This window comes from Pipistrellus hanaki (assembly GCF_964339955.1).
Source record: "Pipistrellus hanaki genome assembly, chromosome: 3".
Lineage (NCBI taxonomy): Eukaryota > Metazoa > Chordata > Mammalia > Chiroptera > Vespertilionidae > Pipistrellus > Pipistrellus hanaki.
The window spans coordinates 55526513-55554422 of NC_140505.1; the positions used below are offsets into that span (position 1 = coordinate 55526513).

The window sequence follows — 27910 nt, forward strand, 5'->3', positions numbered from 1 at the left end:
AATCATGTAATTTTTATTTTGTTGATCTTTTTTATGTTAAATAAGTTTCTTTCTATTCCTAGTTTGTTGAATTATTTTATTATGAAAATGATTTGGAATTTTTCAAATGTTTTTACATTGATATGATTATTGTGGCTTTTTAGTCTATTATTTTTAGTTATTTAGTCTATTTATTTAATTGGTTTTCAGATATTAAACCATCCTTGCATATCTGGGACAAATCCCACTTGGTCGTGATATGTAATTCTTTTTATATTTTTTTAGTTTTGGTACTCTGGTATTATGTTAAGGGTTTTTATCTCTCTTCATAAGAGTTATCTGGTTGTAGTTGTTGATGCTTGGTTGCAAATAATTCAATTTTAATGCCTAGATGTTTAGATTAATTGGAATTTTCAACATGTTATCAGTAACTAATGTAATATTTCTTTATGGACTTATCTAGGTACACACATATTAAATAGAATGGCATATGAATTAATAACCTACCATCATATTTTAAAGATTTTTTTTAGGATTGGAAAGAGAAGAAGTAACACCTATTTTTTCCCAATGGAATGAAAGAATTGATTGTATTCATGAACCTGTTGTGTTTCCTGCTCTCCTTTTTATTTATTTATTTATTTTTCGTGAGAGAGTGTTTCCTGACTGTGTATTTATAGGATTCATTTATCCCATAATTTACCTGAAAAGCAATGACTATATTAAAGTATGAATAAAGTAATATGAATTTTATGGAGATTAAGCTTGGATTTGTATTTAGTGTTTTATTACTTTCTTTGATGATTAGAATAGAGCAATTTTACAAATGCTAATTGCACAATTCCACTAGACTTAGTAGAATAATTTGTTGAAAAGTTTTCTTATTTTTCAAGAGCTTAGAACAGAGTAAGTTGTTTACAATCCAAACCAAAAAATTACAACCTATTGTCTTGTAACATCCCCTTATGGGTACAATTGAAGTTTGTGTATTTAATCATAATTCCTTGTGAGTGATTTAAATAGTTCAGAGTGATTTCTCATTTGTTATCTAAAGTGGTCATTATCAAAGCCTTGTTAAAAATGGTAAAATATGATCTTAATTTGTTATATAAACAAATTCAAACATTGAAAGACCTTAAAGTTGCAGATCTATATTGTAGCATTGGAAAGATAGTAAGTTAGGTGTTGAGAATCCCAGTCATATCTCCTTATCCTATATAATAAAGAGGTAATATGCAAATTGCCTCTTGCCATAGAACCATCACAAGATGGCTGCCCTGCCCAGCCCCCCCCCCCCCCCCCCCCCCCCCCCCCCCGCCATCAGCCTCTCCCATCTCAATTGAGGTTGGGGCAGCTAGCCAATTTCTCATTCCCCATGGCCCCTCACTTAGGCCGGCCATGCCCCATGCTTTCCCGGGGCTGGGGTACCCCAGGAAGGCTGCAGGCATGGTGTTGGTCAGAGGTAAAGATCCTGCTATCTCTGGCCTAGAGAGTCCAGAAAACCTCAGCAGCGACCAAACATCAAGGCGGAGTGGAAAGGTCCCTGCCAGTGCTTATGGCTCAGAGTGCCAGGAAGAGGCTGAGAGTCTTGAACCTGCAACACTGGCATCTGCACACCAAGCCTTGGGGCACACCATGCTGGTGACACCTGTGGCTGAAAGGAGGAGAGCAGGGAGCTGGGGTGCGGAGCTGGGAGGTGCTAGAGTCTTTGGGAGCAGCCTGCCAGTTCAGGTTGCTGTGATCCACATGCTCGGGCTTGGTCAAAGCACCTGGACACCTCTGCTGCTTGCCTTCCAGGTGTGGCTAGCCCTGAGCCGGCTGGCATTGCGCTCAGAGAAGCAGCTGTCTCTGGGCTCAGTTAAATAAGAGAAATCAAAGAGTAAATATCCCCCCAGCCCCTTCCTATGCCCCCTGGTGAGGAGGGATGGGGGTAATGGAAAATGGCTGCTGCTTTGCATTTTATAATGAAAGGACTCCTGCTATGTAGAGGGGAGAGCTGACTCATTTCCAGCAACATCCGGCCTGTTCCCTGCCCCAACCTGATAGCACCTAGCAAAAGTGTGTCCACACAGCCATGTTGACCTAGCTCCTGGAACTTTGGGAGCAAGTTTGAGCTGCATTGATTAAAAAAATAAAAAGGTAAAAATTGAAAAATCTCTTTATACTTAAATGACACTATAAAATGCAAATTACAGCATCTGATTTTATCTTCTATGTTGATTTTAAGGCAGGGTGCAAATAGGTTCATGGGAAAAGCAGAAAAAAAAACCAAAAACAAAAAACAAAGGGAAAGGGAGACGATTCTGCCGTCCACAGCACTGAACGTTGTATTTTGTGTTTTGTTTTTGTTATTTTTCCTTCTGCCCTTCAAGTCAGTATATGCCATTTAAACCACTTTATGGTATTAGGTAATGACCTAATGCTTCCTCTACTAAGAGCAAGCAGCAGTGCCTTTCATATGAGTCACATACATTTAATCCATTTAAATGGAGCATACTGAGTGGAGAGAATGGTATGTGTCATTATATAAAGAACTTGGCATCATGGCTGAAGATCTTATTTATTTTGCAATTTAGGGAATGTATACAAATCAGGCATTGAAAATGAATGTGCATCCTTAAGTGCATGACTTTATTTTTATCCGTAATGACCAAACGACCTGTCACCAGGAGGTGCATTGATGGGTCCTGTGGTGTGGTGGGTCTGGGGTCTCACGGCGTGGCAGGTCTGGGTGAGGCTGCGTGGTGTAGGCAGGGTCAGGGGACCTGAGGCTGTGCCCCACACCCCTGCACTGGGATGTGAGGCTGTGTCCCTACCCGGCAGGGCTTGATGGGGTGGGGCCTGCTGGGTCTTGGTGTCACCCAATGGGGGTGGGGCTGGCTGGACACTTATATTACAGAGAAAGGGCAAATAACAATATTAAATTAGTTTATCTAATTAATCCCCATATAATGTGCATAAATTTTGTACACCAGGCCACTACCGTAGTTATAAATATAACTAGAGGCCTGGTGCATTCATTTGTGCATCAGTGTGGTCCTTTGGCCTGGCCTACAGGATTGGGCTGATACCAGCTCTCCAAAACCCCTAAAGGGTCCAATATTTCGAGAAGGTGCAGGCCAGGCCAAGGGACCCCACTGGTGCACGATGAGGGCTGGGGAGAGATGCAGGAGGTTGGCTAGCCGGGCGGGACTCTTGGAAGGTGCCAGAGCATGTCAGGCCCATCTCGCTCAGTCCCGATCGGCCAGACCCCAGCAGTAAGCTAGCCTACCAGTCAGAGTGTCTGCCCCCTGGTGGTCAGTGCACATCATAGAAACTGGCCAACCAGTTGATTGTCTGCCCCCTGGTGGTCAGTGCACATCATAGCAAGTGGTTGAGCAGCCTTAGCATATCATTAGCATAATGTGCTTTGGTTGGTTGAACTGGCAACTGGACGACTGGACACTTAGACTGTTAGGTGTTTATTATATAAGATTATGTTCATAAAAGTATCACCTAATGACCATATTTTGATTTCTGAATGGCACTAATCTTTTTCTTTTTGTTCTTTGGTATTGTATAGTAGAAAGATAAGCCCAGGCAACATTGTCACCAGCACAGTTGTTTCTATGGTGAATTCAATGCCTCTGAAGTATGGTATTTTTGCTTTCTTGGAGTTTTTAGTAGACTCTTGCTCTTTAAGATTGAGAGAGAGAGAGAGAGAGAGAGAGAGAGAGAGAGAGAGAGAGACCATATTTTTGTACCAGTCTGTAGGATACCACTCTCACCTCCAATTCCTCATCCTTGTGAAATTTCTAAGTTTAGGAGTACAGTAGATCCTCGGGTTACGTTGGAGATCCGTTCCTACCATGTGATGTAATGCGATTTTTGCTATAAGTTGGAACCCACCTACATAAGCAACTACATAAGCATATGGAGCACATACATAGCAGTAATGAAGTGAAACAGTAAAAAAAATTATTTGAAAGAAAGATGAGCCGAAACCAGTTTGGCTCAGTGGTGGAGCATCGGTCTGGGGACAGAAAGGTCCCAGGTTCGATTCCGGTCAAGAGCATGTACTTTGGTTGTGGGCGCATCCCCGGTGGGGGCTGTGCAGGAGGCAGCTGATTGATGTTTCTCTCTCATCAACGTTTCTAGCTCTCTATCTCTCTCCCTTCCTCTCTGTGAAAAATCAAGATGACAATTCCTGACCTTTACTAGTGGTAAATAAATAATAAAAAACATAAAGCACATATGTATATACGTCAAAATGATGGAACTTAAAAAAAAATAAATACATGGGTGATGGCGACAAAGCCACAAAATGATGTAATTTGAGTATGATGTAACCTGAGGACTACCTATATATAGGTAAAACTTCCCTGGATCATGCCCTCATTAGTGTTCTTCTGGTGCACTAACTAGCAGCTCTTTCTTTGCTATTGATTAACTATTTGTGCACTCAGTGGGGCTTGAATGCACAAATAGTTATTCAGTCTTCCTCTGCACAGTGCTCTGAGAAATGCCATTTCAATATAGATTAGTACCTTATACTTTATGGAGATTCTCATTTGATGATAACAACTAAAAAAATTACTATTTTTAATTTACTATTTTTAATCCATATATATATCTAAAAGGCTAAATGACTGGCTGACTGGCCAACCAGACACTGACCACCAGGGGCAGATGCTCAATCTAGGAGCTGCCAAGCAATGGCAACTTTGCAGAGTGCTCTGTCGCACTCGAGGACCCCTTGGGGGATGTCGGACTGCTGGTTTCAGCGCAATCCCCACAGGCCAGGCTGAGGGACCCCTTCTGCAAGAGGGACCTCACTCACTCCACAGATGCCTTTTGAGATCTGACACCGGATCTGGTGCGGCCAGTCCGGGAGGGGCCACGGGTGGTTGGCTCCAGGGTGTGTCCACACCATCTCACCCAGTCCCTCCCCACAGGCCACTTCCTAATTAATAACCTTTCAGTGTGTATGAAACCATGCACTGGGCCTCTAGTTTACTGATTAAAACTCCCTGAGCTTCAGGAACTTGAATGACATGACTAGGAGCAGGCACACATTTGACTTCTATCTGTTTATAAACTGTTTGTGAACAGGGAGTACATTATATTCACTGTTTTAATCCCAGCACTTAGCATGTGTCTTGGTCCACAGCTGGAGCCCTGATATGTGTTGCATAAATGTTTATTCCCTGCTCCATGCCTTTTGTCTGCACCCACTCTGCCATTGCGATATTACTACTCAGAAGTTCTAGACTCAGGGAAGGAGCCTGAGGCTCTGCTCTTAGGGCCCAAGGGCATCAGCTGCTTTGAGAGGTGAGAAAGATTTTCGTGTTGAAACCATTCTACTGTTTCGTCTGTGACCTAGATAACTTCAGACAAAGGACCCACGTCAACATTTACATGGTGTGCACTTCTGATTCCCTGTACTTTTGATGGCAAAATTCATGTAGCTGCTGCTTTGTGTCCAAACTTGTCTTGGACCATGCTTTCTACTCCTACTCAACAAGTTGTATTGTCAGAATTAACTCCAAGTGAAATTATTGCCAAACAGTATCATAGTTCTTCTCTAGTATCCTCAGTTGCCTATAAGTAAAATGTTCTAAACAGTATGTATTTTGGAAGATACAAAGAAAGAGGTAGGATAGATTTTCATCATTAAAACAAAAAGGCTCACAGGTGATCATCACCCTTTCCCCATGTTTAAAATATCAGCAATTTCTCAAGCAAATAATAAATACAAAAAAACAGATTAAATCCTTATCTAAAAATAAATAACAGATTATTTATTTTATTGTCACATTAAAATAAAAAAACAGATTAAATCCTTATTTAAAATAAATAACAGATTATTTATTTTATTGTCACATTGGAAAATATATGTTCTCCTATTCAGTAGGCTATCTTGTTATTTTGTTGATGGTTTCTTTAGCTGTGCAGAAGCTTTTTATTTTGATGTAGTCCCTTTTGTTTATTTTCTCTTTAGTTTCCATTGTCCTAGAAGATGTATTGGTAAACATATTGCTACAGGCTACTTGTACATCTGATATCTTGCTGCCTATGGCTTCTAAGATTTTTATGGTTTTCTATCTTATGTTTAAGTTCTTTATTTTGAGTTTATTTTTGTGCATGGTGGAAGTTGGTGGTCTACTTTCATTTTCTTTGCATGTATGTGTCCAATTTTTCCAATGCCATTTATTGAAGAGACTGTCTTGACTCCACTGTATGTTCTTGTCTCCGTTGTCAAATATTAAGTGAGCATAATGGCTTGGGTTGAGGTCTGGGTTCTCTGTTCTGTTCCATTGATCTATACTAGTATGTCTGTTCTTGTGCCTGTACCAGGCTGTTTCAAGAGCAGTGGCTTTGTAATATAACTTGATGTCTGGTATTTGATCCCTCCAACTTTGTTCTTTGTTCTTAGGATTGATGTGGCTATTCAAGGTTTTTTTTTAAAAAAATATTTATTTTATTGTGGCAATGGTAAATGGGATTGACTTTTTTTTTTTTTTAAATATATTTTATTTATTTTGTACAGAGAGGAAGGGAGAGAGAGAGAGAGTTAGAAACATCGATGAGAGAGTGTCATCCATCAGTTGCCTCTTGCACACCCCCTACTGGGGATATGCCTGCAACCAAGGTACATGCCCTTGACCGGAATCAAACCCGGGTCCCTTCAGTCCCCAAGCCGATGCTCTATCCAATGAGCTAAACCGGTTTCGGCGGGATTGACTTTTTTAGTTTCTCTTTCTGTGAGTTTATTATTTGGGCATAAAAATGTCATAGATTTCTGGGTGTTTATTTTGTATCTTGCTACATTGCTAAATTCATTTATTAAATCAAACAGTTTTTTGATGGAGTCTTTAGGGCAGGGGTCCTCAAACTTTTTAAAGTGGGGGCCAGATCACGGTCCCTCAGAGAGCTGGAGGGCCGGACTATATGAACTACTAATTCCTACTGTAACACCTCGGCTGCGCTCACTGCCCAAAAAACCTGGCGGGCCGGATCAGACTCCTCTGCGGGCCACATGTGGCCTGCGGGCCGTAGTTTGAAGACCCCTGCTTTAGGGTTTTCTATGTACAATATCATGTCATCAGTGAATAATGACAGTTTTACTTCTCATAGAACTTAACAAAAGGAAGATAAACAATCCAATCAAAAAATGGGAAAAGGACCTAAATATAATAGATACTTCTCGAAAGTAGACTTATAGAAGGCCAAGAGGTATAAGAAAAAAAATGCTCAAAGTCACTAATCATCAGAGGGATGCAAATCAAAACAACGAGGTACTACCTCACATCAGTCAGAATGGCTGTCATCAACAAATCAATAAATGACAAGTGCTCATGAGGATGTGGAGAAAAGGGAACCCTCGTACACTGGTTTGTGGAAATGCAGACTGGTGCAGTCACTGTGGAAAACAGTATAGTGTTTCCTCGAATTAAAAATGGAATTCCCATTTGATCCCATAATCCCACTTCTGGAATATATCCCAAGAAATAAGAAACACAAATCAGAAAGAACATATACTCTTCAATGTTCATAGAAATGCAGTTTACAATAGCTGAGATTTGGAAACAGCCTAAATGCCCACCAGCAGATAAGTGGGTAAAAAAAGCTGTAGTACATGCACACAATGGAATACTATGCTGCTGTAAGAAAGAAACAACTCTTACCGTTTACAGCAGCATAGATGGGCCTGGAGAGCATTATGTTAAGTGAAATAAGCCAGTCAGAGAAGGCTAAGTATCACATGATCTCACTCATTTGTGGAATATAATAAACAACATAAACTGATGAACAAAAATAGATCAAGAGACTTAGAATCATTGAACAGACTGTCAAACCTGAGAGGTAAGGTAGGGAAGGTTTGACAGGGGTGTTGAGAGGGTAAGAGAGCAACCAAAGGACTTGTATGCATGTAAGCATAACCAACAGACACTGACAAGATGGGGCTGAAGGCTGGGCCTTGGGGGGGAGTGGGGGAGGGGCGTGAGGAGGGGAGGAACAGGCCAGGAGAGGACAGTGGGGCAAATGGGGATGTGTAATACTTTCAACAATAGAGAATTAAAAACAAAACAAAACAACAACCCAAAAAACAAAACAAAAAATTATTTTTAAAATTGAAAGTACTTTTACATTTACACAAAATATTAGTAGCTCAGGGCTTTTTCATAGATTTTAATGCATTAAATGGAAACCAGGCTATGAAAGTAAAACATACCCTGAAATTTTATCCTCATTGAGGATAATAATCATTGCTAAATCATGTTTTCAGCAAGCATCAGCAATCCCTATTTCAATATAACTGAAATGGCTTTTTGCTTGGAAAATGAATGGCTTTGTAGCATTCTTCAATGCTTGTTCCATTAACAGTTTGCACCAGATTTATCAGAAGTATGGTTAAAATGCAGAGTCCTGGGGCTAATCCCAATGGCTAAATCAGAACTTTTGATGGTGGGCCCAGGAATTGGCACTTTTGCAAGTTCCCCATTGGTTGTGTTGAACTCTGAAGTTAGAAGCCCACTGGCAAGTAAGTGGCAGGTAAAATTTGAGTCACAACCATTTATGGTTGCTTTGCTATTTATATCTTGAAATAAGGATGATAATAACAGTAGCTACATAAGGAAGTGTGGTGACTTACATGTAATCTAATTAGGTATATAGCAAGTGCTCAAGACATGCTATTGGTAGTAGGGGTGGCCTATGTTGCCTGCTATTGTACCCACATGATATAATAACTGATAGGGCTCATGGTTCCCTCAAAGAGAAATGTCAGAGTGTTACCAGAAAAATAATTTTCAAGAGTTATGCAAGCAGTGCCAGACATTGGCAAACTGTGCCTGTTTTTATAAATAAAGTTTTATGGTACACAGTCACCCATTTGTTTAAATGTTGCTTGTGGTAGGACATGAATGATAACATGTTTCTAGAATTCAATGTGAATTCAAATCTGGCAGTAAGGAAGCACACCTGGGCCTACAACTATGCCTATCTACATTTTCTCTCTACCAATTCCCTCCCCATGTTACTATTTGTAGGGACTATAACACCTGAGTCCTGCATGTCTCCAGAGCATTTACCCAGCCGGTTACGCAGATGCTAAGATGGTTACAGCACCCTGACACTGATTTTTAGGTAGGATGAGAAGGCAGTGGTATATCCCTTTTACATTTTCATTTATGTAAATGTAAACATTTTCAGATGTCAGATAAAAATCTTTACATATATAAATGAAAACATGACAGACCTCTATATTAGTCTTCATTAAAAATGTTTGGGGAGATTGAACAAATAAAGTTCTGTGTTCATGTAGGTTTGATTGTAGGTGTTTTTTGTATTTCTTTCTTCTGAAGTGTTTTGTGTTTTTCTCTCCATATATGTGTCATTCCCTCTTCATTTGTTCCCCTAATTCCATTTTGACCCTCATCTTGCTTCTTTAACTGGCAAAGGTATATCGTGTATGCATTATAACGAGCACAACTTTTAATATGTTTCTTTAAAAAAGTTCCCTACTAAACAATAATTAAAAGTCTTTTCATGTGTCCTTTGATTAGTATTTTTATTAGCTCACTGACTCTCCAATAAGGAAAAAAAAAAAATTCCTGTCCCCTGTTTTCTTGGACTCTGTGTTGCTGGCTCGGAGTGTTTGATTGTTTGGTGGAGTGGTAAAATTCCCCTGGTGTTTGCTACGCACTGTAAACTTGGAAAACAAGTATCATATTCTCTGGGACTTTATTGTTTCCTAAACCATCTATTTAAATACTGTCCTAAAGCTTAAACGGAACACTATTATTGTGGCTGAGGATAACATGTGGAATGAAGTGGTGGAGTAAAATTCATTATTATCCTCATAGCCATGCAGAAGCCAGCAGTCCTACAAAGCACCCAGTAAGTTCTAGTGATCATTTTGTTTTATATTTTGCCGGTACCATGGTAGCTTTATAAGGGTTAGTTATAGTGATTTGTCAGTGGAGTGGTGTAAAGCACTTGACCTTTAAGTCCATGGAGGCCTTTCTAAAGCCCTGATATTTGGGAAAGAGGTGTCCATAAGGACAGTGGTCAAGAGGAAATCTATTGCCTGTCACTGAACAGAGCAGTATCACCCAAAGCACAGTTCTCATACATCAGTAGCAGAGGGAGAGGCTTACAGTGTATTATTTTATATTGAGACTTCTGTGAACTTGAGAATGTTCCTAGTTCTTTTATAGGTAATGGTTGACTTGCCTCTCTTTATTTTCCTTTTGTTGTTTATCAGACATATTTGTTTATATTTGTTTCATTACCCTAAATTTTTATTAGATTATGAGACATAACATTGAATGTGCCAAGTGAATTAAATTTAAATTCATTTTTAATAATGAACTTCACATACTTGTTCTATGACATTAAAATAAATGATCTTGTCATTTGAATTATTGTTACACTTTATGATCCTGTGCTTATGGTCTTGCTTTTCCCCTAAAATTCCCATCTGCTACTTCCTCCCCACTATATTCCCTCTTCTAACTATTTCAACTCTCAAAACCTCATTCCTGGTTCATGTGCCATCTGCTCCAAGAAGCTGTCCTGCTTTCCAAAGTCACAGCAAATGAATTCATTTTTGCATTTTAATTTCTGTACTCCTAGATACAATTTGCCTAGACTTCTGTATCATAGTTATTTCATTTGTTTTTTCAATATATATATATATATATATATATATATATATATATATATATGTGTGTGTGTGTGTGTGTGTGTGTGTGTGTGTGTGTGTATAAAATCAGGCTGAAACATGAAATTACCATTATTCAACTATTTTTGAGCATTAAACATGAGAAGTTCCTGTGGTTGAACTTCATTATTCAACATTGAACGCACACACTTTTGAAAATAAACTATGGTCTGAGTTACTTAAAAGTTATCTTGGACTTGGATTTGTGTATCTCTATCCTAGAGAACAGGCACAACATTTTGTACATGACTGCTACGTTCAAGAAAATGCTAGTGGAAATGAAATTAGTTGGACTGTTTACCATTATTCTCTATAAGACAGCTCATAATTGATGATCTAGAAATATTGCCTGTACTGTAAGTTAAACTTTTTGACTCTAAGTCACTGTTCCTTATGTTTTAGTTCTATACTGTATTGTGTATTATATGCTGTTGAGTTGGCTCAAGTGATCTCCATAGTGTCCTGTCTTCTACAGCCCTGCTCAGCTCATGTAGTCTCATGTCTATGGCTTCTTTTGTGGAGTCATTCTGTCTCAACTTTTCTCTTTTCCTGCTGCCTTCTGTTTTTCTCAGCATTATTGTCTTTTCCAAAGAACCCTGTCTTCTCATGATATGTCCAAAGTAGGACTGCTTTAGTGTTGTCGTTTTTGTCTGCAGCCATGGTTTAGACTTAATTTATTCTAGGATCTGCTTGTCCATCTTTCTGGTGGACCAAGGTATCTTAGAGCTCTCTTCCAACCATATTTCAAATGAACCTTTTTTTTTTTTTTTTTTCTAAACTGTATTATCTTTGTTAAAACATTTTCCACTGAAACCAGTTTGGCTTAGTGGATAGAGTGTTGGTCTGTGGACTGAAAGGTCCCAGGTTCGATTCTGGTCAAGGGCATGTACATTGGTTGCGGGCACATCCCCGGTGGGGGTATGTGCAGGAGGCAGTGGTAAATGGTTCTCTTTCATTGGTGTTTCTAGCTCTATCCCTCTCTCTTCCTCTCTGTGAAAAATCAATAAAATATATTTAAAATAAAAACAAAAACAAAAAAAACATTTTTCTTTGCTTTTCCCATGCTTGTCTGATTTTGCTTTACCTAATGCAAAAGTAATAATTTACAGAAAATTTTCTGATTGTTCTTTCTCAAATTTTTTTTATCAACTTAACTCTTGGCTGAAGGTCTGTCAGTGTTCCCCTGCCCTGGAAATGTTCCCTGACTTCTTTGTTTAATCATGAGGGGGGAAAAATCCTTTTCTTCTTTTGAAGTAACATTTTGTACTTGCTAAAGATCCAGTTAAATCAAAGGAGATAAAAGTTGTACTGACAACCTTGGACATTCCCTGTCCTTTGCCAGAAATAGCAAACTAGATACTCATCTTGTACAGAAATACATGCATGTTCATTCTCACTAAAAACAAATTGTGTTGGTCATTCTTAGAGGAGTGGATATCTGTTAGCTCATGGTATGGAATCTGTGTGTGGTGTGGGGAAGATGAGGTAGAGTTGGAGGGAACAAGATATGATGGAAAACTCAGAACTCTTCCTAAAGCAAAATGTAATGCAGATACTGCTGTCAGAGGACCTGGGCTCCACCCATTAGTATCAGTGTAGTGATGGGAAGAGGAAATATTTTAGAGTAACTCTAAGGAGCTTCCTTTGTCCCTGCCCTCATCAGTATTAATACTTTCTAGTGATCTTTTCAAGCTGATCAGTTTCCATTGTAGGAAATATTTTTAACATACACTTACACACACATTTTAAAATTAAAATGAAATGTTAAACATGACTGCTACTGTGTTTTAATTACTTCAATTTGGAAACTGATAGCTCTCTGTCTGCTGGTTTTAGGTCGATCACCTGGAAAGTTCTTACAAAAATGGTATTTTATCCCAATCTCTAGAAATTCTTAGTCAATAGGTTGTGATGGGGCTCAGGAAATCTTTATTTATTTACATATACACTGAGTGGCCAGATTATTATGATCTCCGAATGCCTAATAATCTGGCCACTCAGAGTGTGTGTGTGTGTGTGTGTGTGTGTGTGTGTGTATAAATATATATATTTATACATGTGTGAATATATATATTTATACACACATGAATTCATGCATGGGTGGGGGATCTGGCCTGGCCAACCTGGTCAGGGGGAGGGACATAGGCAGTTGGCCAGCCTGTCTGCTGGTCAGACTCCTGGTAGAGGGGACAATTTGCATATTAGCTTTTTATTATATGAGATATACATTGAGTGGCCAGATTATTATGCATTCAGAGATCATAATAATTTGGCCACTCAGTGTATATTGCCTTTTAAGAACGCAAAACTCTCTAACCCTTTTAATCACATAATTCAGTAATATATATTCACCTTGATGTGCCACAGATATCCAGAACTTTTTCATCTTGCAAACTTTATACCCATTAAACAACTTATTTCTCCTTCCTCCTACCCCGTGGTAATCATTTTGTTTTCTGTGTCTATGAATTTGCCATTTTCGATGTTTTATATTAATGGAATCATACAGTGTTTTTTTTATTTCACTTTGCATAATATTCATCTATTTTGTACCAAGTGATAGGATTTCCTTCCTTTTTAAGGCTGAATAATCCATTGCAAGCATATACCACATTTTGTGTATCTATTCATCTGTCAATGGACATTTGGCTTCCTTCCACCACTTGGCTACTGTGAATAGTGCTGCTGTGAACTTGGTTGTGCAAATATTTCTTAGAGACCCTGCTTTCAAATCTTTGACAAGTGGGATCTCTGTTCTAATTTTAAATGTTTTAAAGAAATGCTATAGTGTTTTTCATAGCGGTTGCACTACTTTACATTTCCACTAACAGTGTACAAGGGTTCCAATTTCTCCACATTCTTACCAATACATGTTAATTTCTTTCTTTTTTTCTTTTTTTTCTTTTTTTTCTTTTTGGATGGTATCCATCCCCATGGGTGTGAGGTGTCGAGGCATCTTTTAAAAGCCCCCTGGCATTCTGCGCAGGCCAGGTGTGTGAACCACTTTCTTAGCAAATCTTTGTTTTAGAGACTGCACCTGTGTCTGCTTTAGGAATCAGTAAGAGAACATAGAACCTTCTCTCCAATCCAGTATTTCTTCAAAGATAGAGGTTTGTATGCAAAAGCTACCTCATCAAGTTAACTAACTAGTTGTATTGAATTTGGATTCTTTGTAGCTCAGAATTGTTAGTTTTGTGATTCTATCTTGCACATTTTTTTCCCTGTGGAAGTATTTATTATTATAATTTTTAATTGTTAATAAATAAGCATAACATAAAATTAACCATCTTAAACCAGTTTAAGTGTACAGTTCAGTGGCATTAAGTACATTCAGATTTTGTGTAACCATCGCCACCATTCATCTCCAGAACTTTTTCCATCTTGCAAAACTGAAACTCTAAATCTATTAGTCAGTAATTCTCTATTTCCTCTGCCTCCCAGCTCCTGGCAACTACCATTCTACTTTCTGCTCATAAGTTTGACTACTCTAGATATCTCATACATGAAACCATTCTGTATCTATTTATCATAAAAGTGAAATTATATAATTTTTAAAAATATATATATATTTTATTGATTTTTTTACAGAGTGGAAAAGAGAGGGATAGAGAGTTAGAAACATCGATGAGAGAGAATCATCGATCAGCTGCCTCTTGCACATCCCTCACTGGGGATGTGCCCGCAACCAAGATACATGCCCTTGACCAGAATCGAACCTGAGACCTTTCAGTCCGCAGGCCAACGCTCTACCACTGAGCCAAACCGGTTTCAGCCATATAGTTTTGTTTTTGACGGGCTTATTTCAAATAAAAATTTTGTGCAATATTTAAACAATATTTAATTAATACTTATGGAGTGTCCTTGGAATAGAATGCTATGTATCATCGAGTCTAGATGCATATTCTCTCCTTTTCACACACTTTTTGAACATATCTGAAGGCAACTTAGCATTGTATAATAATTTAATTTATAGAGTTTTTGTTTCTTGCACATAAAGTAATGATACATCTTATAGTTGATGGGAACTTATTTTCAGTGACAGTAAGGTAGGTGATTTCTGTAAGGCAGAACAATTACCTAGAAAACATTCATTTATGGATGCCCTTACCATTTCCAGACTGTAAATGTTTTAATTTAACTAAAGAAGAGCAAAGCTGTTTGGTGTCATTAATCAGTACATTCGAATCGTTACTCTGAATGATTATGCTTCATTTATTTTATGTCAGAATGTTTTCCACACAATAATAGCAAATAAAAGTATGCCATTAATTACACTTGAGCAGCTCATACATGTTTGGGTATATATATATGTATTTCCATATCATCATACAATGAGTGAAATTTAACACGAGGAAATATTATTCCTTACAAAAGAGTTGAAGATTTAATTAAATAATAATATTAAATTCATAACCATTTATATTTGTGCCTTATAACAGTTTTAAATAATGCTTGAAAAAGTTTGGAGAAACATTTACATATAACTGTGTTTTCTTTTTCTAAATGAAAAGCATTTTAATAATATGGTTTTTATCTTTGGGAGGTAATAGTTAACACGCTTTGGAGAAAAGTGTGACTACTTTTTTGAAATGGGATCTTTTACTTTGAAGAACTTCATTGTGATGGGATTTCTGAAAAACATTTAATTACTATAAAAAGTTACAATTCTGTGCATGGAATTTTGCATTTGCCCCTTTACTGGAAATATGGACCCATACTGACAAGAATTATGATGTCAGACTACTCTTGTAGTTGTCTCAACTCCATGATCCTCAGCAATGCTCCGTTTAGCTTACCATTTCTCCTGGCTAGCAGGTCATTTGTCAGGAAATTGAAAAACAAGTGAACAAACAAAATCCACTTGCAGTATATAATCGCAATATTATAAAAACACACTGTATCTAGTTAACTCCAAAAGGCAGAAGAAATTAGCTAGCCACCAGTTTGTTTCATCAGCTGCCCTTATTTTTCAGAATAAATTAAAGGATTCTCTCTAATAAATTAAAGTGGGTGGAGAACATTTTAGAGATTCTTGGAGAAAGTCATAGTCTCTCTCTAAACTCTGTCCCCTCTCTTTTGTAACAAAGCCAAAATAGTTTTAATTCTATTTTTTTTAAAGCTCTAAACCATTTCAAATGGATTTTTAAGTGCTGCTTCAGCTTATTCTTTTAGTGATCTTCTGATTTATAATTTTTATTGAAATTTTGAGTAATTGGTCAGATCTAGGAATTCTGATTATTAAGCCCATTTTATTTTCACTACATCACACTTGGTGATTCACTAATAATCGCATTTCATCATCTGCCCCAATTATAATATCATTCCTTTAAGTATTTTAACATTAATTTTTATAGTTTCAATTTTTTACTCTATGTTGTGACTTTTAAAAAGCTGTTGAACCCCAGATTCTGTTAATATTGAAAGCACTCTGGATTTTAGGAGGATGTGAAAAAGAAAATGAGATTTAGCACTGAAAATTATTTACATTAGTATTTTGTGGAATATAGTAGTCCATGTACAATTATGGGGGAAAATTCATTTTAAAGTGTTTTAAAACTATACTTAAACATTATTTTTTAAAAATAAAAAATAGTTTTTATTGATTTCAGAGAGAAGGGAGAGGGAGAGAGATAGAAACATCAATGGTGAGAGAGAATCATTGATCGCCTGCTTTCTGCACATCTCCCATTGGGGTTCCAGCCTGCTACCCGAGTATGTTCCCTTGAAGGGAACCGAACCTGGGACTCTTCAGTCTGCAGACTGAAGCTCTATTCACTGAGCCAAACCAGCTAGGGCAACATTCTTTTATATAGAACAAATACAATATAATTTTAGATATAATTCATATACTATACTATTCACCTATTTTAAGTATGCAATTAAGTGCTTTTTAGTACATTCACAGACTTGTATAGCGATTACCACAATTTTATAACATAAGGAAACCTATTTTTAAAAGTATAGGTATTCAAGGACATCTGGGTTATTTGTAGTTTTTGGATGCTACAAATAGAGCTGATTAAAAAATAAAGTATGTGTCATTATAACAAAATAATTAATCTTAAAATTAATGTCAGAATCATGTGTTTAAAAACCTTTAATTATACTGTAATTATTTCTCAGCTATTGAGAGACATTTTTGCCAGTGTGCTGAGCTGGAAAATTTTACCAAATGTAAAATTTTTTTTTTCTTTCTTCTCTCTCTCTCTCTCTCTCTCTTATATCAGTGTCTTAGTTTTCTTCATTTTTGTTTTTAAAAGTTGGTCAGAAAAGAGAAATGGATGATGTTTGCTTAAACAGATGAGTTTTCTATATTATTGTAAGGGCCATAAACACATGTGTGGTCATTAAATGTAGGCTAGATATCTGTTTTAGTTTATCAAGTTCACGTGGATCCTGGGTAGAAAACTTATTACTTATTGAACAGTGGTTCTCATTATTTGATTCAGATTATAGTCACAGGAGTATTTAAAAATATTAGTACATGCCCAGCCAGCATGGCTCAGTGATTGAGTGTCGACCTATGAGGGCACATGCCCCGGTTGTGGGCTTGATCAGGTAGGGGGTGTGCAGGAGGCAGCCCGTCAATGATTCTCTCTTATCATTGATGTTTCTATCTCTCACCCTCTCCCTTCCCCTCTCTTTAAAAATAAATAAAAAATATAAAAAAATACTAGTACCTTTCCCTAAACTTCAGCAATGTAATTTAATTGGTAATTTAATCTGGCATGGGACTCAGGTGCCAGTAGCTAGCAAATACCTGCTCTGTAGAAGCTCCTTCCTTTCCTTCTTTTCTTTCTTTCTTTCCTTCCTTCGACATTTAAGTGCCCAATGTCTGTTCCAGCACTGTTTTATACCCTGAGGATATATTTGAGTTGGCAAAAGATGCATAATAAATATTTGTTGGATTGAATAAAATCACAGCTGAGCCCTTTTGGCATACTTCTGTAGAAATGATGTCTTTTTGATATCCAGGAATATTTCAACATTGCCTGTCATTTCCTCATTGTCCGTTTCCTTCCCCTTTTATACTGGGGGACACCCCACATCTAGCCGGGCTTAACTCATCAAAATCAAGTTGGTCAGCACTCAAACCTCACTTCTCCATGTGTCACAAACTTACCCGGGTCCCCCCACCAACTGAGTTTTGCGTAAGCTCAGTGTTAGATGAGAGAGACTGGGGACACCCTGACTTGTAAGTCAGAGGAGGCTGTCCAAAGAGGACCTGTGGATTCTGACCTGACAGGGAGGTCCCAGCCTTCTACTCACCCCACTGTACATCTCCTTCCCTGGGAGCAGGAAGAAGGAGGCGCGGTGCGATGCCACGTGTTTATACATTCGCACTGGGTTGATCATCACTCCTGTGCTTCCCTGCAGTTGCTTGAATATTTCAGAGTTGACTTTACTTATCAAAGGGGAAAAAAGTGCTTAGAAGTAGTAGCAAAGTGTTCATGAGTGTGCCTGTGCATGTGCTCATATGCACATTTAAGAGTGAGAAAACAGTAGTAGAGAAAGCAGTTTTAATGTTTAATCGGTGATCTTGTGTGTGTGTGTGTGTGTGTGTGTGTGTGTGTGTGTGTGTGTGTTAGTTATTTTTTTTATTTTCCAGCTCCTCGGTATGAAGAAAATACCTTCTGAATAAGAGTAAGCGGGTATGTGTTGCTGGATTTCGTATCTTGCTGTTGTGGTGCTTCTAAATACAAAATGGAGGGAGAAAGAAAGACTGCAAGGTTTACTAATAAGGCATTCCTTCTGGTTGCGTCTCCATTGTCCTTCTTGGCATTATTTAATTTATATGTGCAATAGTGAATAATGCTAATTAGAATTTATATATGCAGTAGTGAATACTATTGACTAGTCAAAACAGGTCCCATGTTTTTAGGAAAATAGTTTAAGGAAAACATTGTGCTTTTACCTTATAAATGAAGTAATTAAAGTTTAGCTAGTTTAGCGGTTCATTCCTCAACCCTCAATGTTTGAACTTTTTATTTGGGCCTTTTCACTTCGCAAATAAGTTATTCTTTGGACGTGTATGATTGGTATATGTCCTTTAAAGAATTTTGTTTGGAAACTGTTAGTATCCCAAATGAGTTACTCTGTGGCCACCATTAGAACAAAGCTTCTTAATTTCAGTGTCATTAAGTAAGCAGCTGGAGCAGCTGAATTCAAAAGAACAAGCATAGTTATTGACTGTTTTCTTTAAAAGCAGCCCAAACAAAGCATTTCCTTTAGCAACATTGAGCAGGATTTGGAACTTCCTATGCTTCCAAAACATCTTAGAAAGGTTTGCGGAAGTGCAAAGGTCAACATTATTGCATGAGATTCCTCTCCTCCACTTCCAATCCATGGTAATTGACTTCATTGAAAAATCTTGTATTTTAACATCATAAAATCATGATAAGAATCTCTAAGCAAAAAAACACAAACAAAAAGATACAAGAAATAGCCAGTGGAAGTACATACTCACATCAGTTATTCCCAGACTAGAGGCCCAATGCACGGAATTTCGTGCAAGAGTAGGCCTTCCTTCCCCCAGCTGGCACCAGCTTCCCTCTCATACCCGGGACCTGGGCTTCCCTCCTCGGGCCACCGGCCACTGGCAGGGACCTAGGCTGGCTTCCCTCGGGATGCCCACAAGCACCTGGGACCCTGGCTGGCTTACCCGGCCGCCTGCAGAAAACTGGAACCCCTGCTGGTTTCCCTGTGGCGCTGGCTTTGTCAGGAAGGACTTCTGGAAAACATCCAGTTTAATTAGCATATTACCCTCTTATTATTATAGATAATTGTTGTAATGTCAGGGTAGTGGGATGATTCAAATGCTGCTTAGTTTAAGAAAAAGAAAGTTTCTGCCAAAACGGGTTTGGCTTAGTGGATAGAGCGTCAGCCTGCAGACTGAAAGGTCCCAGGTTCCATTCTTGTCAAGGGCATGTACCTTGGTTGTGGGTACATCCCCAGTAAAAGATGTGCAAGGGGCAGCTGATCCGTGTTTCTCTCTCATCGATATTTCTAATTCTCTATCCCTCTCTCTAAAAAAATCAATAAAATATATTAAAAAAAAAAGAAAAAGAAAGTTTCAAAAGTTGTAGCTTATATTACAGCAGTGTTTTTCAACCTTTTTTGGGCAAAGGCACACTTGTTTCATGAAAAAAATCACGAGGCACACCACCATTAGAAAATGTTAAAAAATTTAACTCTGTGCCTATATTGACTATATATAAAGTAATTCTCTTGAATAGGAATCAAATAAACACAAAGAAAGTATTTTATAATTACTTTATTATGAAATATTAAGTAAACAAAATAGTGAAAAATTATAAAATTCTTGTCTTGTCTGCACCTACGGCACACCAGGCAACATCTCGCGGCACACTAGTGAAAACATCTCACAGTTGAAAAACGCTGTATTACAGTGATCATGTGCTATTTTTTAAAATTTATTTTATTTTATTTTATATTTTATTGATTTTTTACAGAGAGGAAGAGAGAGGGATAGAGAGATAGAAACATCGATGAGAGAGAGTCATCGATCAGCTGCCTTTTGCACACCCCCCACCGGGGATGTGCCTGCAATGAAGGTACATGCCCTTGACCGGAATCGAACCCAGGACCTTTCAGTCCACAGACCGACGCTCTATCCATTGAGCCAAACCAGTTTCAGCTGAGCCAAACCGGTTTCGGCTGAGCCAAACCGGTTTCGGCCATGTGCTATTTTTTACATGTTATTTCATTCTTGTAGGTAGTTAAGGGGAGTAATCTTTTATAAACGTCTATAAACATCTTCAAATTGGTAGTGATCAGGTGTTGGCCAGAATTCATTCATCTATTTTTTCATAATAATCATACTTTCATTCGTTTTTATCACAATCATGCTTTCTTCAGTTTTTCTTACTTTTTGTTGGGATATAACGGACATATATCATTATATTACTTCCATGTGTACATGATTAGATGGATATTTTATATATAATTATTGTGAAATGATCATCACAAAAATATACATAACATTAATCACCAAACATACTTACAATTTTTTCTTGTGATGACTTTTAAGATGAACTCTTAAAAACTTTCAAACACACAATGCAGTATTATTAAGTATAACTATCATGCTGTATATTACATCCCCGGGACATTTTTACAAATAGAATTTTGTACCTTTTGTCCACCTGTACTCATTTTGCTAATCCTCACTCCATGCCTAATTTGTCTTTTTAGTGAGCATCATAATATAGCAGACACTCTGTTAAGTGCTCATAGGTACTAAGGAAACCATGTTGATATGTAAACAGTTAAGTAACAATACAGATGGAATATAATTTGATAAGAAGGTAAGTGTTGCAGATCTGCTTTCATCTCTTTTATTTCCAGGTAAATTTATAAATCCAAGTTAAATTTCTTTTGTGAAAGAACTTCAGGGTTCATAAGGAGGCTTGAACACTGTCCCTGCTTTCTGTAACCTAAGTTTCTGTGGTAGGTTGTCCAGTTGTTCCCAGGAGGAAGAAAATTTAGGAGATGCTATTTATTATATTACATTGTGTTTTACCATCTTCTGTTACTACATGAAGATTTTTTTCATTCTTTTCCATTGTCATTGATTTAAAATAATAGTAATCACTATACAGGGTCAGACCCATGGTCATTCCAGGGGAGTCTTGTTTCTGGAGGCACCATGATGTGTTTTTTACATAGTCCACTAATGTCTTAATTTCTTTAAACTTCTAGTTTCTGTTGAAGCCATTTTAATTTGCCATCTACTAACTTTTAAAAACTTTATAGAACTTTAAAAAATTTAATCTCACAGATTAAGAAGTTATTTTTAAGTAGGTTTATTACCTAACATGGAATAGTGATTTATCCTTTTCTTTATCTTATTTACATTTCTCTCAGTTTTTAATGAGATACGACTGAGTGTACTGCTGCCAGAATTAGATGAACAAATTGTGTGATAAAATCCATGGCAATTATGATTCCATAGATTATTTGGTTTATGTTTCTAGACTGAAACACAATATTATCTACACTAATAAAAGAGAAACATGCAAATTAACCATCACTCCATTACACTCACAAGCCACACCCATCAGCTAATCAGGGGTGCATATGCAAATTAACCCAGCCAAGATGGCAGTCAGCCACAGAGCTGGAGCAAGCAGGAGGCTTGGGTTGCCCTGGCAATGGAGGAAATCAAGCTTCCCGCCTGCCCTGGTCAGCCCTGGCCTTTGCTCAAGGCTACAAAGTTTCAATTATAAAATACAACTAAATCCCAACAAAAATGACAGCAGCCATGGAGCTGGAGTTGAGCAAGAGGCTTGGGTTGCCCCCCTCGATGGAGGAAGCAAGCTTCCTGCCCTGGCCAGCCTGGTCTCTGCTCAAGGCTACAAAGTTTCAATTATAGAAGATAAATAAATCCTAGATACTTGCTTCCAGTGGGCCCTGGCCTCCGCTCAAGGAGGTGCTGGGGGGGAAAAAAAAGAAATGGAAAAAAAGGAGGGGCTGGGAGTTTGGGTTGCCAGGGGGTGATCAGGCCAGGACGGGAAAGCAGCCAATGGGGGTAAGCAGACCATCAGGGGGCCAGATGAGGGTAAGCAGGCCGTCATTGGGGGTCAGTTGGAGGTGATAAGGACTGTGGGGGGGGGAGGGTTTGGAGTAAGCAGGCCAGCAGGGGACAGTTGAGGGTAAGCAGGCCAGTGGGGAGGAATGGTGGGGGCGAGTAGGCTAGCAGGGGAGCCAGTGGGGGTGATCTGGCTGGTGGGGGGACATTTGGGGGCAAGCAGGCCAGTGGCAGGGGGCAGTTGGGGGCGAGCAGACCAGCAGGCAGCGTGGTTAGCGGGGGCAATCAGGCAGGCAGGCAGGCAGGTGAGTGGCTGGAGCCAGCAGTTCTGGATTGTGAGAGGGATGTCCGACTGCCGGTTTAGGCTTGATCCCTGTAAACCAGCAGTATGACATCCTTAGGGGTCCCAGATTGGAGAGGGTGCAGGCTGGGCTGAGGAATACCCCTCCCCATCCCTTGTGCATGGATTTCATGCACAGAGCCACTAATTTTTATATAGCCTTCCATTCTCAGGATCATTACATTGTATGTAGGCATCATCTTTAACATTATTATTTATTAAGGTCTGGATGGTTAATACTATGACGGGTATCCTAACTTTGTAAAGGTTATATTGTTTTGTTACAGTTCTATTTTGGGTAATGTTTATATTTTTATGTTTGTTAAGAGTGTATTAGAGAATGATCTCGTATGAGTTATTTATAGTGAATTTGGGTCCATTTTCTGTTTATTAGCAACTTGCCAGTGAGTGATTCTATAAACATATAAACTGATATTTTTTTCTATCATGAATCCTTTTACTTATTTTTTTAGTAAACCATTTTCCTAATCTCATAACTGGTCTCTTTACTTCCTGTATCACCTCCATTCATTTTCTGAACTGTTTGGAAATATAACACACTAAAATACAGGTATGATTGTGTCATTCTTTTGTTTGAAAAATAATGATTTCTTTTAGTTTATGTTCTAAAATGCAACTCTGTCCCTCGTGGTGCGGCTCCCACCCTGCCTTCCCAACTTCTCCACATTGGGAACCTTTGGTGTCTGGGACCTGTGGCGCTTCTTAGTGTTGCCCTACTTTGCACATGTGCTCTGTCTAGATCACCTGAACTCACGCTCGGGCCTCATGGAAAGTCTCCTAACACTATCACTCACCCTGCTGCCCTCCACATCAAGTTTGTTATTTTCATTTCGACATTGAACATTTACTTATGATGCTTAGTATAATGGATAGCTATTATTTGTTAGCATATCTTTCTATCCCATTAAATTTTGACTTGTTGGAGTACAAAAACCTTTTTTTTCTCTTTATATTCACAGTCTCTGTTATAGTACCTGGCACATAGTAGGTATAATATTAAAAAGAGGAACCTTTTTGACAAAAGAAATAAGAATCAATAGTTGGTCAGTTAATAAAAAAATATTAAAGTAGAGGAATAGAAAAATGATGTCTACATATTTCAAATAATTAATTCAAACATGAAATTTATAAATATTTAATTTTTGGCAACTCTTTGATCCAAAGCCCAGACTTTTCTTCCAGTAGAGATCTCCAGATGGGATTCATTGTTACCTTTCTTACCAAAATCACACCCATAGTGAATTGTCTATTACTTCCAATTTGTTTCTGTAAAGTGGAGTTAAAACTTAGAAACACTATGGAAGACATTTATGTTTTATTTTCTTATTGTTGTACAGTTATGATACCCAGATCATTTTCAGTGTCAACTTTTAAAAATTATTATTTTGCTATGGAGTAGTCTTTGAAAAGTTCAAAGTTTTCAACTTAATTTTCAGAGAAACAGTTATCCTGCTTCTTTTTTATTCCTATTTAAGCAATAGATGATTTAATAAAATCACATTATTATAATAATGAACCACTGCAAAAACAGGTTTAGGATCAGACGTACTCTTACTACAGATCCGGCTCAGCTGGTGGCAGCAGTGAACTCGTTCTGCTGAAGGAAGGCGCTTCCTGGTTGGGGACATGCAGGCTCATTATTCAGTGTGATGTACAAAGGGAATGGCCATCATCGGTTCATCTGGACAGTTGGTTAAGTGGGACTTGGTTAAAAGCATTCTACCGCGTAGCTCAGATTGATGCTAAAAGGATGGTTATCTCTATTACTTGGCATTTTGGTAACTAACAGAGCTTAATACAAACGTGTCGGCTTTCCTGTGCATTCTGTCCGCCACAACATTTATAACAATGTTAAATAAGGCCACTTTGAGCGCCTGTCTCCTGAAGTCCTCATGCTTATACATCTGATTCTCTGTCATTAGTCTACTGCTTTAACCAAGATGCAGTTTTTAAGACTGGTCCTTGTTTTGTTCCAGACGGTTCATTGCTGTCAAGTAGAGTGAGTGCTCAACCACATCCCACCATTAATTACTGTTTGTTTTTCCCCTCAACATGTTGCTTTCTTCAATATTGGGAAGGCCTTCATTTTGAAAGTTTGGTGACTGGGAATCCTGTTAGCAAGTATGTCCTTCTCTATAGTGGCTGGCTTTAGTTAGAATTTTACATGTGAGCCAGCAATTTGCAAATTGTGCCTTGCGGTTATGCTTTGTGACAGTGCTAGTCAGGTTTTTATGTCTAGTTTGATAATTAGGTTTAGACACTGCCTTAAATTAATTACTGTTTGAATTAGTTCCTGCAACCTGTTTCAAAAGATAAGATGGTATTTGCAATAGTCTTGATGCTTTTCCTTAATAAACACCAAGCAGACAGCTCTTCAGTTTCTGTTTCTCCTTCTCCCTGCCCTCCCCTCTCTCATCTTAAGTACATACTTTGCAGAAAATCTTTCTTATGTCCAGAGGTTTTATCTTTTGAAGCAATAGTTATTTTTTTATTAGCTTTGAAAAACTTTTCAAGGTTACTCTTACATTCTTTCTTGGTAGGCCCAATTATTAGTTTGTACTTGACCTGCTAATCTTTGAGTGTTTTCCTATATTCCTTGATAAGGCTCTCATTGCAGTTTTTGCAAAGCATTTAGCTATTTATTTTTCCACCTACCCTGTTCTCTAAGCCTCTGCCCAGGGCCTGATCATTTTGATCCTTGGCAGATGTTTATCTTGGGCAATGGATAAGGTATTTATAATGTTCTTCAAACGGCTTATGGTTTATTTTCTTAAAGCTGCATGTTTCCTTTTCAGGAATAAAGCCCCGTTTTTAGGAGTTGACTGGTGACCTGCTGTAGCCATCTCCGAGGGCTGGAGCGCTGATGCCGTCTGGTTGCCAGGACTCTTTCCCAGGGGGCAGCTGTTTCTGATTTTTCAATGTAAGGTAAACTTCTCCTGCCTGACACCAAGAGGCATATACTCAGATTGCATTGCTATTATTCTAGGTGTTTTCTTTCCTCTGACTTAATGAAAACTATGAGGATATTATTTAAAAGGGTCTTACAAGCAGTGCCTCATAGTTTGACTGTATAGGATCTTTTGACATAATGCATATATGAATCAGTAACAGTTATGCTTCATAATAAAGGAAAATTATTTGTGGAGAAAGAAAAGCATACTGGATTATTAGAGCAAGTCGCTTAGAAAAGCAAGTGTTCAAAATGTTCACCATCTGCTTCAGTAGACTTTTTGAGAATAACATAGTACATTCTGAAATCCCCAGACAAAGGCATCTGCATTTCCTCTTCACAGTCTCATCTTCTCAGCATTGCCTCTAGTTCCACAGGCCATGCTAGACTGTGGGTGTAAATGGATCGCATCCCGCACAACCACTCACATGTTCTGTCTATGCACCCGCCTGCGTGCTTTAGGCTGTCACCCCCTAGAAGGTCTCCCTCAATCCTTTCCTGTCCTGGTCTCCAAGGCACCTTCTGGTATGGATGAGTCATTCTATCAACTTGCTAACATGAAGACTCATCTCTATTTCAGTCTCTTGTTTGCTCAGATCCCATCTTCATAAAACCCCTCATCATTGCTAATTCTCACTCCTAACGTAGGACTTAGATCTAGTGAAAAACTTGGGGGAGAATTTCTAATTTCTTCTAGATGGATCATTCAGAGCTTTCTATATTGTCAGTCCTTGAACAGAAGGGAGACTGTCCCTTCAGTTCACCCCCTGTAGCAGGGGTCTCAAGCCCTGTTGCTCATGTGCTTTCCCCACATCACTCTTTCACTATTGTATGGGTTCAGTAGTCTGCATGCAAATGGTTACCTATGCGCTCACTAAATTTCCACATCGTCATATGCAACATAGATATGTCCCATTTCTTTTCAACTCCTCCGGGACTTTCTAGATGTAAATGAGGAACCAGATAAATGACTACATAATATAAATTATAATAATTTTAAGATAGTTACATGAATATCCATTTCACATTTGAATTTCTCACTTTGAAAAATATATATTTTGAATACAAACAAGATTTACTATTATAAATTTAATGTGTATATATATTGATATGTAGGTAGGTGCATGTAAATCAGATACACAGTAAAGTGTGTACATATGATGCAAAGTATGATATGTAAGTTGTGCTTATGACTCAAACAGTAGTATGATACACATATGTGTATGTGTGTATGTGCACATATGAATTAAACACAAAGTAATATATACTTATGGACTAGATAGGGTGTTATAATATGTATATGTGTATATATGTGTGTGAGTCCAACACAGTATTTAGTATAATGTGTTTGTGCGTGTGTAGGTAAGAGTCAGAGGCAGGTAAATATGATGTGTGTGTGTGCATATGTATACTTGTGTATAATTTAGTTTCATAGTGCTTTAATGTGTATATTTGTGTGCGAGTATGTGTGAATCAGACTTAGATTAGTATACCTGGAGAAACAGTATAACTAAAACTTATATTGATTTCAAAATAACACATATATGACTGCACAATCACAGCATTTCCAGCACTCTTAGTAAAATGTAGATTTTTAGTAGCTCTAACTAAGTTCCTGTAGGGTTCTGAATTAGATGGTTATTTCAGTCACACACACTACTTATTTTATTTCATCACTATGTGAATTATTATATTTATGATGGCATTTATAACTGACCTTTCAGCATTCAGACTCTCCATTGTATCATTGCTTATTAGTCTCTGCAGGAGAGACACAACTCGAATTTCATGTTGTTGCTTTTTTGTTTTTCCCCCCCGAATTATGCCCAAACTGGCCTTGGTTATAATGATTAAGGGACTCTAAGTGAATGAGTGAAATCCTTCAAGTATTCATAATCATAGGCAGTGCATACTGTAGATAGTATATGCCACATGCTAGATACTCAGCCAATAATTGTGGCGTGAAGAAGTCATATGATAAAATGCACTTTCAGAATTCACTGTCATATATGTGCTGTGTGCTCTCTGAAGATTTCTTTGTGAAGTATTGGTGGAGAGGGGTGGTTTCCCACCATCATGTTTGCAAGATGGCGCTGCCGTTTAGATGCTGTTCGTAACTGTGACAGTGAAAGAAGGAGAGGAGCTGAGGGGTGACGTCGGTGCTTTTCTCTCTTTTGGGAACAGCCATGGCACCCCTTTCAGGAGAACCATCTTAAACCAGTGAACCAAATTATTTCATTAGCTCTCTGTTATGGAATCATATGGGAGCTTTTTCTCTGGGCATAAATCTTCTGTCCTTTGGGCACTGAAGCAGTTAATCTAAGTGCTCTCTTTGGGAATCAGAGTGCAGTGTAGACATAG

The 27910-nt window shown here is 38.1% G+C and overlaps 1 protein-coding gene across 6 annotated transcripts in view; it reads left to right on the plus strand.

The window, feature by feature from the left end:
• The window catches only part of KLF12 (KLF transcription factor 12), a 417106-nt gene that overhangs the window by 43395 nt on the left and 345801 nt on the right, over positions 1-27910 (plus strand). For 3 of the 6 annotated variants that reach the window (XM_084876486.1, XM_084876489.1, XM_084876487.1), the window contains one exon: positions 25395-25519. The exons of 2 other annotated variants lie outside the window; for them this stretch is intronic. The gene's annotated coding sequence lies outside the window, so the exon portion shown is untranslated. Of the gene's footprint in view, positions 1-25394; positions 25525-27910 lie in introns of all 6 variants that reach the window. One more of the 6 variants, XM_084876488.1, reaches the window with a different exon arrangement.